Source organism: Phasianus colchicus, chromosome 9, assembly GCF_987193195.1.
Source record: "Phasianus colchicus chromosome 9, bPhaCol1.hap1.1, whole genome shotgun sequence".
In the NCBI taxonomy this organism is placed as follows: Eukaryota; Metazoa; Chordata; class Aves; order Galliformes; family Phasianidae; genus Phasianus; species Phasianus colchicus.
In genome coordinates, this window is record NC_143444.1 from 20475581 (window position 1) to 20488197 (window position 12617).

The following is a 12617-nucleotide window of genomic DNA, read 5'->3' on the forward strand; positions in this document are numbered from 1 at the left end:
CCCCATAGGCACTACTAGAGTGAGTCAAGGTCACCTGCGGGAGCCACAGCTGTGCAGCCCAGCACCTGTCTGCACTGTCTCCCTTCAGTGTGGGGCTGATGCTGATGCCGACAGCTCATCAGTGTGGCTCTTTTCATCTCATGTTCATCAACTTTTCACAGCTGCTTTTGCAGTATGCTCAAATTTGGAATGAATGTTACATGTAACTCTAGAGCTATGAACACAGAGTAATATGCTAATAGGATTAGCATTACATTTCTGGGGGAAAAAAATGTGTTTTTGCATAAGAGGTTTCTTCTACTTTGAAGATTTTGAATTCTGTACCCCAACACTTCCATATTTGGTGCTGGGGGAAATCTCTCTCTCTTTCTGTCCTTCTCTCTCTATTTGCATATTGTCCAATGCTGTTTAAAGACTTTCCTTCTATTTATTTATCAACTTTATCAGGTGGTGTTATTATCCTTCTATCCTTTTGCAGAAAAGCAAATGCAGATTGCAAACGAGATCCTAAATTCTGGAGACTTCCAGTAGACTCAGGGTGTTTGTGGCTGCTTCATATCTAGGAGTTCTAATTGTTAGGGTTTTTTTTTAATTTAATATATTTTGCTACACATATCTCCATGCCATACAGAGCTATTTTCATTTGAAAAAGGCATATGTAGTGGCACCTGAGTACTGGTGAGGTATAAATAATAAATTTTACTGGCTATCTTGCAGTGGTATTTTGCCAGAATTTCTATCAGTGAAAGTCAGAATTGTCCTCAGCTTTTCCTTTGTCCCTGAGTTTGGGGACCATGGCCGCAGGATCCAAAAGATCTCTGTTCTCTAGACTCTTTTGGTGCATGCTTAGTGAAGAATCTTGCTAAATTAATTCTGCTGGATGCTTCTTTACTCCCTGATGAGGAAAAAAGTTCAAAAAATGTGTTGATTCCCAGCTCAGGTCAAGTAGCATGTTGGTTATTGGGGCTGAAAGTAAGACATGCACGCAATACTGAAATGATGTGGCTGACAACAGTATAATATTGCTATTTTTTTCAGAATTGACCATTTAAAATACATCAGGGCAGAAAAAAAGATCACCTATAAATGTTTACTGCCCAAAACGTTAGGAGCTTGGGCAGCTATCTTATTTTTGATAATACAGCAGAGGCAAATATGAAAGTTTGGACAAATGCCCGTTGTTAAGCAATATTTCTCCTAGCACAAAAAACAAAAACAAACAAACAAAAATGGAAAAGAAATTTTAAAAAGTGGAAATAAAAATAAAAATAAAAAAAGAAGTTAGTTTCGTTTTAAATTAATTCAGGTGAAAATAATGACATATCATGCCAGTCACTGTTAAGGCAAAGATTTATCTCAAGGTTATATAACTGCTGTCTGTAACTAGGAAACCATCATCTGGCTTGGTTTTCTGCGGTTTCCCAGTCATCCTGTCAAATCCTTTCTACAGCCTCACTTACAGCACCCATATTATTTTGAAACATTTACTGGTTCAGAGGGTAGTTCAGAGGTACAGGAAAAAATGTTCAAGCTGCAGAAATACTCTTCGTGAGATGACAATGTACTATTTATTGTCTAGCAAGCAAGTAGAGGAAGGAACAAATAACTACCAGAACAGACAGATGTAAACAGAACACTTTAAAACAGTCTAACAATATTTTGTATTAAATAATCCATTAACTTTCATCCAGGAAAGATGACGCTCTGTGTTGGAGGACTGCATTAAATGATAAATTTGAAGACTCAGTTGAGTTTGTGATTTCTCTGAGTTTCACAATTGAGAAAATAATTTTAAAATAATCCTGAATGGAAAACAGAATAAAATACTATGAGGATTTTGTATATATATACACATGGCTTTCAGATACAAGGAAAATTTACCAGTCTGGTCTGACCTATCTCTTATTATTGTACTATTTTTCAACAACTTTCCAAGATTGCAAATATAATGTTCCTATTATTTAATATCATTCTACCTCCATTTGCAGTTTCCTGTTAGATTTACACTGTGCTTTAAATGAGCTCTTCCTAGGAGACAGACTCAAAAGGATTATATTTATGCACACAAGGCTTGGAATAAGACATATCCTAACCTTTAATTATGAATCACTGCCATGGTTTCTGAAAAGCAGATGAAATCCTAGTGATGTTTTAAGAAGGTAAAATCCTGAGGTTTATTTAAGAGGGTTCTGTTACTTTAAATGTCATATACTGAAAGACCTTGTTAATAAAGAGTGGCACAGGTCACACTGTCAAGGATAAACAATCATTCCTAAATCCTTTGTTTCGGGCTACAGTGAAACCTAATCCCCATGGTGTTCTTGCCTGGCCATGCATGCATGTAGATATGCACCACTTTTATAGTACTAGTGCTTTCTTTCAAGCACGTTGCTCCTGACTGCAAGGCATTTGATTTCTGGTAATTAATCAGCTCATCATACATGCTGTGTTTCTCCCTTAGGCCCAACTCAAGTTAGTGATCCAAATCTGGCCCCGGGAAAAAAGAAACCATTTATGTTCTTAGTGCACAGAATGAAACCCTGATAAACAGTGCTTGGCTAAACATTGAATTCAGATGGCTTTTTTTTTTCTTTTTTTTTAACAGTCTATAAGTCTAGTTGGTTGGTTGGTTTTTTTTTCAAGCTGTAAGTCTGCTTCTGCTTTTACTTTGTATGATCTGTTTCTCCTGCCTGTCCCTTTAGCATGGCAAAACAACAAAAAATAAAACAAAAATCACCACAAACTATCAAATGTACCTTTAAATGAGACATCAGGATTTACTGGATTATTTTTGAGATCTTGTGCTTCAGCATCTGAACTCACTGCCTGAAACCTTTGTGTTCATTCTTTAAATAACACTTTGTCACATATTTATCTATCATCCTTTATCTTTGTGTGCTTTCAGGTTTGGCTTGTCTGTATAATAACCTGGTAACTGCTAATTTTATCAGATTCAGGGAACAACTTTAGCTCGTGTTGGTAATTCTTCATGCATAGAGATGTGGCAACTCTCATTCTTTTCAATTATGTATCAGTTGTCCTTAACGTCTGTTTGAGGAGTCATGCTTTGTTACTGAGGATCCACAAGAGCATTAGAAAACTTAGCAGGCAAGCTCTCGCTTTTTATTTCTTGTCGTTAGAATAATAACCTGTATACGCACAAAGACACTGCTTAGCTACTGAAAACTACTGGCTCCCACTTCTCCGTCAGCTTGTGGATTGTGGATCTGCTTCTTGTTCTGCTAATGCATAAGGATTTTGAATGCTTGCGTCCTACAGTGATGAGACATACAGCCCTGCCAGCATTATTTCTAGGCTGTATTTTTCTGGCACAAAGTAAGCTCTTTATGCCAGTTCTTTTCCCTATGGCAAAGGCAAGAAACCGAAAGGAATAATTTCACCTAATAGATCCTTGTCTCACAGGGCTGTTGTGAGACTTAATTAATTAATGTTTGTAAAGTGCTTCGAGAGCCTGGGATAAAAAGGTACCATATGAGCACTGATACAAGTACAAAATATTGTAATTATTAATTCCTAGTCTGATACAAAGCTACTGGATGAGCAGACAGCTGAGCTGTGGTCTCCAGTACAAATACAGGTATTGTCTACCACAAAGAGGGGCATCACAACACATTTTTGTTTTCAGAGACTTTTTAAAGAATAAGGGCACATTTAAAATATGGTCAGCTTGAGTCAGAATTCCTGCTAAGCAGGAAAAAAAAAAAAAAAGAAGTCTTGAGCACCACTACTATTCTGTTTTTAATTTTTCTCTTTTCTTGTTCTAAGCATACCATCCAGATAGGCAAAATAAACCACACTGGGCTGCAGATTAAGTCAAATATCAAAATCATTGCATGCTGACCATGAAAACTCACTCATGCTGTACATTTGTGGGTTATCAGGATCAAAGAGCACTTCAATATTTATCAAAAAACCTAGCCCACCACGGTTTAGTCTTCATTAACCTGATGTGTATTTGAAGAACTCAACAGAGCTAATGCAGTCCAAGCTAAAGCTGACATTTTTTGACTTAGGAAAACATTTATCCTCTTGAAGAGATGTGTATCAGTTTGTAAATGTTGTGAAAGGGCAGAATAGCATACGGCTCACATATGTTATTGTTTTTTTTTGTTTTTTTTTGTTTTGTTTTTTTTTTTTTGTTTTTTTTTTTTTTGAATGCAGTAAGCTTTATGGAACTGAATTATGCTTTGTACATAGAGTCAAGAATGAACTTGTCATTTCTGTAATACTAGTAAAGCTTATTTCACATATAATGGGCCATCCTGCTGTGCATAGATGATACAATTTTTCTAGTTGGATTTAAAAATATTAAAATGAAAAAGAGGCTAAATTAGACTGTGAAAGCTTGGATATGTGTGTTACGAAGGGTGCTCAACTGGCTGTAGGGAGTTTTTGAAAATATGTGGCATTACTTCCCCAGCTACTTTTGGCTGATTGGGTTTCATGTCTGAACAAGACCTCAAGGAGATTAGCTGATATAAAAGATGCTTCCCCTTATATAGAAAGGAATATGGATCATGATTAATGTTTTTTTTTTTTTGATTCCCTGTCACTGCCTTTAGCCTTTTCAGTCTGTTCTTACTGAGCAACTAATGTTCATATCCATGATGCTCAGCTAGAAAAAGATCACTTGAAAACTCATCATGCTATAACAGTAAATTAGTATTTCAAAAATAAAATAAAAGTATTCATGCATATTGATGGCATATATATATGTGTGTACATATACATATATATATATATGTAAGAACAGAAAATGGCATGAGGATTATGACACAGTCCTAGATTGTTGACTCAGCTTTTCTCTCAGTGTCTCAGTGTCTTTTCATAACTTGAGCAAGTTGTTTAATTTTTCCAGTCCTCGATAAGGTGTTATGAAACCTTGCCTTTTTATCTATATAGAATAGCAGGAAGTGATCAAAGGGGGGCCAGTGGGGAATTGCTATTTGTGAAAGAGAGGATCAAGAGTGTCAGAAAGAATGAAGAGAAATTGGGAATTTGATGCTTTGAGGAAAATAAAAACCAAATGCCTGTCGACAACTGCTGGAGTTCAAGCCAGGGAGGTGTTTCAGGCAAAGGAGGGTTAGGCTCTGTTAGCTGCTGGTTAGCTCCACATCCCTTTCTGAATATCAGTAAAATGTCTTTTCAGGTATAAAGTCTTAGTGGTGTAAGAATGCTGGTGAGAATGTTGGACATCCATTCCATGCTGACCTCCCAGTGGAAGATGTGTGTCTTTCTTGAGGGTTAAAGTGAAACAGAATAGGATCCAGAATTGGTAACTGATGCCTTCACTATCTCTTTATTGGATGTTGAATCTCATAATTACTGCATTCTGGTGCAGCTTCTTCAGCTGGGATAATAAAGAAATAATTAGCAATATTTGGAGTGCAGAGGAGGAAGGCAAAGCATCGTTGTTTACTATTTAAGCATACTTTATTACTAGTATACTTGAGTTCTGGTTTTCACATTTCCTTTCCTTGTGGCTGATGTTCTACTCTCAAATCCTAACAGAAGAGAGTTTAACCAGGCACTGCTGATAGCTTGCAGCCTGTGCAGATTTCCACATTTCCACTAAAGCCAAGTTATAGGGAGCTGCATAGCACTGTCAATATATAGCACTGTGTAGCACTTGCACAGCCCGTATCTGCACTAACAAGTTGGCAGCATACCCATGTTACACCAGGCCGCTTTGTGACACAGTAGTCAGTCAGGTGGCAAAGTAACAGCTCCTCGGCCACAGGCTTTCTGCTGTAAAATCATCCAGTAGCAGGGAGTGGGGTAGGGTAGTGGAAGATGGGAAAGCTCTTCAACTCCATGTATCACTGGGGAACATGTCAAGAGTACTGGTTGGATGCTGATTTAAAAAAAAAAAAAAAAAAAAAAAAAAAAAAAAGGCTGGGGCATTTTGCACCACCTGCAATAGAAGCCTGTCAAGGGAAGAAGAGTGAATATCTGGATCTGCCAGCATTTAAATGCAAATTAGAAGAAAAATACCAGCTGCATTGGGAACAGAATGGGGGTGTCTGAAGGTTCAGTAGTTCAATTTGAATACCTCTCTTGTAACATCAGTGACTTACTTTCCACAGGGCCTGTGCACCTGTAGATCTTATTGTTCTCTACTGTTTGAATTGTTTATTTCTTCCAAAAATTACTTTACAGTTAGATGTAACTGTGTGTCTTTGTACAGCATTAAATAGGAGAAGGAAAAATGTGACAAAAATTATGCTGGGAGAAAGTAAGACTGGAACATTTTAGACCCTTGGTTTGTTCAGGATTTGAAATAGGGGTCAGCCAGGTTTTCCCTACCAAATTAGTTCCTCCATCTCTACAAAAGAGACGGGAAATCTAAGAAGCTTCCTGAGCTAATCAAGTAGAGGAGAAAGCACAACCAGAGCCTTATCTAAGTTTTCCCTCTGGCTTTTCCACCATACCATTCCTTTACTCCATAAACTTCCAGCAAGTTTAAAGGCTCTCTGGCAGCATAAATGTAAGTGGGTTGCCTAAGATAAGGGACACTGCATGAAATGGAGAACATGAAAGCAAGCACACATCGAAACAGCCATCTGCTCGGCTTTGGAATAGGAACATTGCAGAGCTCATCTGTGCATTAGTGTTGCCATTTAATGCAGATTCTAACAAAAAAACGTTAATAAAATTCATGGCTGTAGCTGACTCACATTATAATATCCTTCTAGAAAAAGCCTGTACCATTGCTCTGTGAATCTGTGCACAGAATAATAATACATGACATAAAGCAAACTGCAGAATCTCAGGTTTCCTTTGCTGCAGATAGGTGGACTCACTGTTTTCTGGTCACTGGGTAAACCCTTCTGAACTAGCAGTAAGAAACAACCTCTTTTCCTGAAATGGTGCCACAATGGACATCATCCCCAAGTCCAGGAGATGCGCTCTTAATATTCAACAACTGTACCAGTGAAATATGTATTGAAAGGTGATACAGATGTTTGCTATTTACATCACTGGAAAATTATTAAGAAATAGATTATAAGATCAATGTGATCTTTAAACTCATCATCAGCATTATCTGTTTCTGCTTCCAGCTATTTTGCATGTGGTTGTACTCAGTGAAAACTTTCAGTGTTTTCCTTTTGCCTATGAGTTCACTAGCTGTATCACTTATCAGTAAAAGCAGTGGTAAGCTAGTTGATGGCACATGGTAAATACCACAGTAAGGGTAATTACTTGCAAATAGATATTGCAAGGCTCTTCAGTGAAACCACTGTATATAAGCAGTACGATTTAATAGCCTATCCTACACTGCAGTCATTTAAAAAATGTCATTTTACAGACAAATATTATTTCTATAGGTTGGCTCTCATTCTAAAGACTTTAAGGGATGTATTTACTAAGAATGACTTCCACTTCATTTACATTATTAAATTAGATTTCTCAAGCAAATATTGTCAGTAGTATTAGTAAGCAGCTCTTTTATTTACTGAAGATAGAGCTGTGAATTCTCTGAAGTAAAAATTAGAGATCTTTAAGAAATGCAAAAATTTGGAGGGCATGATGCACAACATCGTCCATTTCCTTTTCTTGCTGTAAAGTAACATTTTTCCATAGATTTTCGGAAGAGCGTTACATTTTACATAAACAGAGAGATAAGAGTACAGAAGTCTCTAAGCACATGAAGACTGCAAGACAACATATTTCAAAGTTTACAAAATGTGCTGAATACACAAATTGTTTATGATATTTAGAAAACAAAGTATTTAACTGCAAGATATATTAAGTGAATATTTAAGATACATGAAAGAGGTCATCAAAATACTGGAATCTTCCAGATTTGGGAAACCGATAGGTTTTATGTATCTGTGTGCGCATGCATGTCTATGCTTGTGAATCCTTTGATTTGATAATTAACACACTACTGTAGGAAATGGGAGTGATGCCTCTTCCAAATGATAAAATCCTTGTTGTTGAGCCCGGGACTGTCTTAACTAGGTATTTCTAAACATCTCATGGTGAACAGTTAAATGAAGGGTTCTGACCTTATGCTTCCTTTGTAGATGAGCTCCAAATGTTATGGATAACAAATGTGGAGAGGGAGGATATGTTTCATGGCCTTGACCAAGTCTTTTCGCATACATACATAATATATATTCATTTAATTGTGAATCAAAGGCTCCTTGGTGCTTAAATTTGTCTAAAAGTGAAACTCAGACTCCTAAGTTACTTGGAACTTTTAGAAATTTTGACTATTGCAACGTTATGTGCTGACTCAGGCTACTCCTCATGTGGATTACCAGTGTTGCTGCAGTGAGCCACAGGAATGGAGTGGAAGTGTCAGAAGCATCCAATCTGTGTATTTTGGATTATGTAAATCAGGGATGAAACCATGTTCCAAATGACACATGTGTCAAAACTCAACAAATTTTGAATGTCATTGAAGGATGTAGAGTGGATTCACAGGGGAAAATGCCAAGCTTTACATTTTAGAGACATTTACAGACTGCAGCCGAATTCTTTCCCACTTTAACAAGAATCAGTTAATTTGGCTCATGTTAAATGAACATTGACAAGCACATGTAGTACTGGCATACGAGGAGTTTAGTATATTAGAGTTTCCTACAGAAAGGAAGATTGAGATTCCTTTTCTTCCTCTGTCAGGCAAACTGAATCTATTCCTGTCACTGATCACTATCTGGTCTTGATAGCAACTGTTTAAGTGTGTAGCATAAAATACTGTGAAAATACAATAAGTTGGATCTACTTTTGAAATGAATGCCAATTGAGATACAGAAGATAACAGAAAGGAAACTGAGAATTTTATTTGCTCAAATTTAATTTTCTATTACAATTTATTATTATTTTTTTAATCATGACTGTTATCCTCCCAAATAAAAATGGGAAAATCCTTAGGAATATAATAACAGTCATGGCCAGATTGGATGGGGCCCTGGGCAGCCTGGTCTAGTATTAAGTGGGGAGGTTGGTGGCCCTGCATGTGGCAGGGGGTTTGGAGATGCATGATCCTTGAGCTCCTTTCCAACTCTGGCCATTCTGTGATTCGTGTAACAAAATGTACTAAGTTTGTAGTCTGAAAGTACAGCATAGAAGTGACAGAACAGAGGAAACTCCTGCAAATCAATATAATATAGAAACTAAGCATGCAAATGGGTTAAACAGTTGTGACTGCTAATTAATGAATTAAATTGAAAAGACAGACCATCAGGTTATTACTATTTGTAAACAATCTCCAATATAGCTAGCAATGAAGAACATTTAATGTTTTCTCTCTTTCCACTGTGGAGCAGTGCCGACTAATCCACCACTGATGCACTGTACTCAGCTCTGTCTGATGCATACTCTAAGCTTTTGCCACTATCTTCTTGCTCAAAAGCAGCATGGAAATTTATGCATCAGTGCAAACAATGTTTAAATGCGCCCAGCTAATCACTGAAGGCATTGTCACAGAACAGAGGAGCTATGCAGATATATCAGATGCTTTGGCAACAGTAGCGTAATCCAATCATTAATTACCATAAATTAAAGCTACATTGCTGCAGGCCTAAGAACTAAAAAAAGTTGGAAATCTGGAAGTTAAAAGGACCTGGGTTTGTGGGGAACTTTCAAAACATTGTCCTATACAAAACCTGCCTGCCATAGCCAACAGATAAGGAATTTCAACTTAAAAATGGAGGCTTTGAAGAAGCTGATTAACATGGAGTTCGGCTTGTTGTCACAGGCTAATGAAACAACTAGATCAAGCTTCTGTTTTGAGATTGAAATCATAATGTAGTAGCACCTTTTCACATAATCTATTTTGTTTTTCTAAGGAAAGCAGTTATACTAAAACTAATTAAGGTGCTCTTCCGATTTTTGAAGCCCCCTCATTACAGACAGCCTGCAGGTTTTCCTTCTGTTCTGGCTGCTCGTTGTTGTGGGCTCTCTGAAATGCTGGCAAGCAGTTTGGAACTTGAAGGCTAGTTTGTGCTCAAGCACTAGAAATGTATCTTTTCACTGTTACATGCATTCAGCTTTTTGGCTTTTCTCTGTGTCTTAGATGTGCTATATTTTTAGTCCCATCAGAGCTGTAGTACACAATTTCATAGCATATTCAATGGATTATACAAAACAACTCAACTCATATAGAGGCTGCAAATTTTTCTGCAGCCATGTGCCATATGAAGTTTCCATCATATCTGAAATTTTCAAGTACTGTTGCAGTAATCAACTTTTTTGAAACATATTTAGAATAAAATGACAGATGAAAAATTCAAATTTTGAATGGATCTTATTGCATTTCATATTTTAATTAGATGTTTAATTAATTGTAACAAATTTTATTTCTCATTTTCAAAAATAATCCAGGATTCCACTATGCTATTACACATAACATCTTAATACATGAAAACACCTACATTTAATCTATAGACAGAAAAATTACTCTTTTGATTAGCCAGAGTTGCTGGCACTTGTGTTTGCTGGTGTAACAATGTTAAGGTCTACATCTGTTTCTGATTTCAGTCTTCTTTTGTTTGCAGCTCTCCTGCCAATTAACCCGTTACTTTCAAAAAACGACACAGTTAAAATCATACAGAAAAAAAACATGTGTATATTCAGCTCGTATGAAGAGGATTAATGTTATGCAGAAGAGTAAAGTAATCAATGGGCTTACATTTTAGGAGAGTAGTAGAGTTTCTCATGGGAAATGTAAATATCTCTATCCCCAGTATGTGCATTCTAATACAATGTAAAGTGTTAACAGAGATTTATAAAACTATAACCTCATTTTTGGCTACAATGTCTGTTTACATGTTACAATTGCTCTTGAAAAATGAGAAGTTTGTTTTTTAAATGTATACGTATTTTTGGATTCCTGTTGCTCTTTTTATTGGATCTCTGAATACTTGTACATTGCCCCTCAGGTAGCACTTGATCAAATGTTTATCATGTTGTCAATTTAAGACTTTTCAGTCTATCGTATATACTTAACGTGATTTCTTCATCTCTTTTCATAATCATAAACTGAAAAAAATATTTTTGAACAGAAAATAAATGTTCTAGATGAGGATCTCACATTCCAGTGCCTTCTAGCTGGGAACTGCAACTTCACTCTCTTCTTGACCAAGTAGGACTACTTGACAAAGAAAGTCTATATTCACCTTCCCCGGGGATACGTGAGGGCTTCCTTCCTTCCCTTTTTGGAATTCTATAACATTTGTCTGCAGTAGCTCTCTTGTTAGACTCAACCATTGTGATTACTGGCCCTGCTTTTGATAAATAAGAGACTCAGCTCATCTCCAAAACAGAGTGGTTTCAAACTTGTCTTGCAAATGAGACAGAAATTTCAAGAAGAAAGCACTTCAGAGTGCTCACTACTGCACACACATCACTCACTGCAGTGTGCCCAGACAGTATTTCAGTTTTAATGGTAGGGAAAAGAACTATCAACAATAAAAAAAATTATTTGCAAATGGTTCTCTGTCTAATGTTTTTTTTTTCTATGTTTTTCTCCTAAATAGTGATCTTACCTGATACTTTCCAGAATATTGTTTGAAAACTACACCAATTGCAAAATTGTATGTCTCATGTATCATAAGATGCAGTGCATGTAAGTGACTAGTGTAAGAAAAAAATCTGCAAAACAATGCCTAGTTATATGAACAATTATTCCAAGTATACATAAACATCAGAAATAACATTATGAACTACTCAGCACAATATAAGTAAACAATCTGAAGGAAGATATTAAGATAAGGATGATTAATAAAGATGACGACTTTGACATAGATATCTCCTTTTCCCTGTCTTCTCACCTTACAAAGACATACTGTTTCATAGCTCCCAACAGCTTGAGACTTACTAGCTGCATGCATATAACTTTAAGTAGCTAAACATTTAAACTGCACTGTTATTTCTGCTAGATTTTCAGCTGTCTGGGATTACCATTTAATGATATTAGACCATAATTTTCCTCTCAGATCAAATATGCGCAGTCCCCTGACCTTTTTCCCCAAAGATGTAGGATACATTTTTTTTTCCCTTGGCTTATAATTTTCCTGGAGCAAGGCATCACTATTTCAATAGGAATTTTGAACATTAGAAATGGCAGTCTTCCCTCTAATAGATTCCTTTTTATTTTTAACAGAATCAATAGTTGTTTGCAAGTGATTGCATGCTGCAGTCTGTAAGTTAAGACTGAGAGCATGCAGCTGTCTCACAGTTCAGGTATAGTAATCTGATAAAGTTTGTGGCTGTTTTCTTTGAAATCCACAGTGCTCTTTCAGAAGGTTCATGGGAGTAATCTCTTCTAGATCACTCTGATCTAGATCCCTTATCATAGAATCATAGAATGAATTGGGTTGGTTTGGACCTCAATAATCGTCAGGTTCCAACTCCCCTGCCACAGGCAGAGTTGCCAGCTACTAGATCAAGTACTAGATCAGAATGCCCAGGGCCACATCACCTGGCCTTGAACACCTCCAGTGATCAGGGCATTCACAACCTCTCTAGTCAAACTGTTCCAGCACCTCACTGCTCTCTCAGTGAAAATCCTCCAACATCTAATCTAAATCTTCCATCCTTTAGGTTAACACCATTCTCCTGTTTCTAATCCCCCATTAAATATT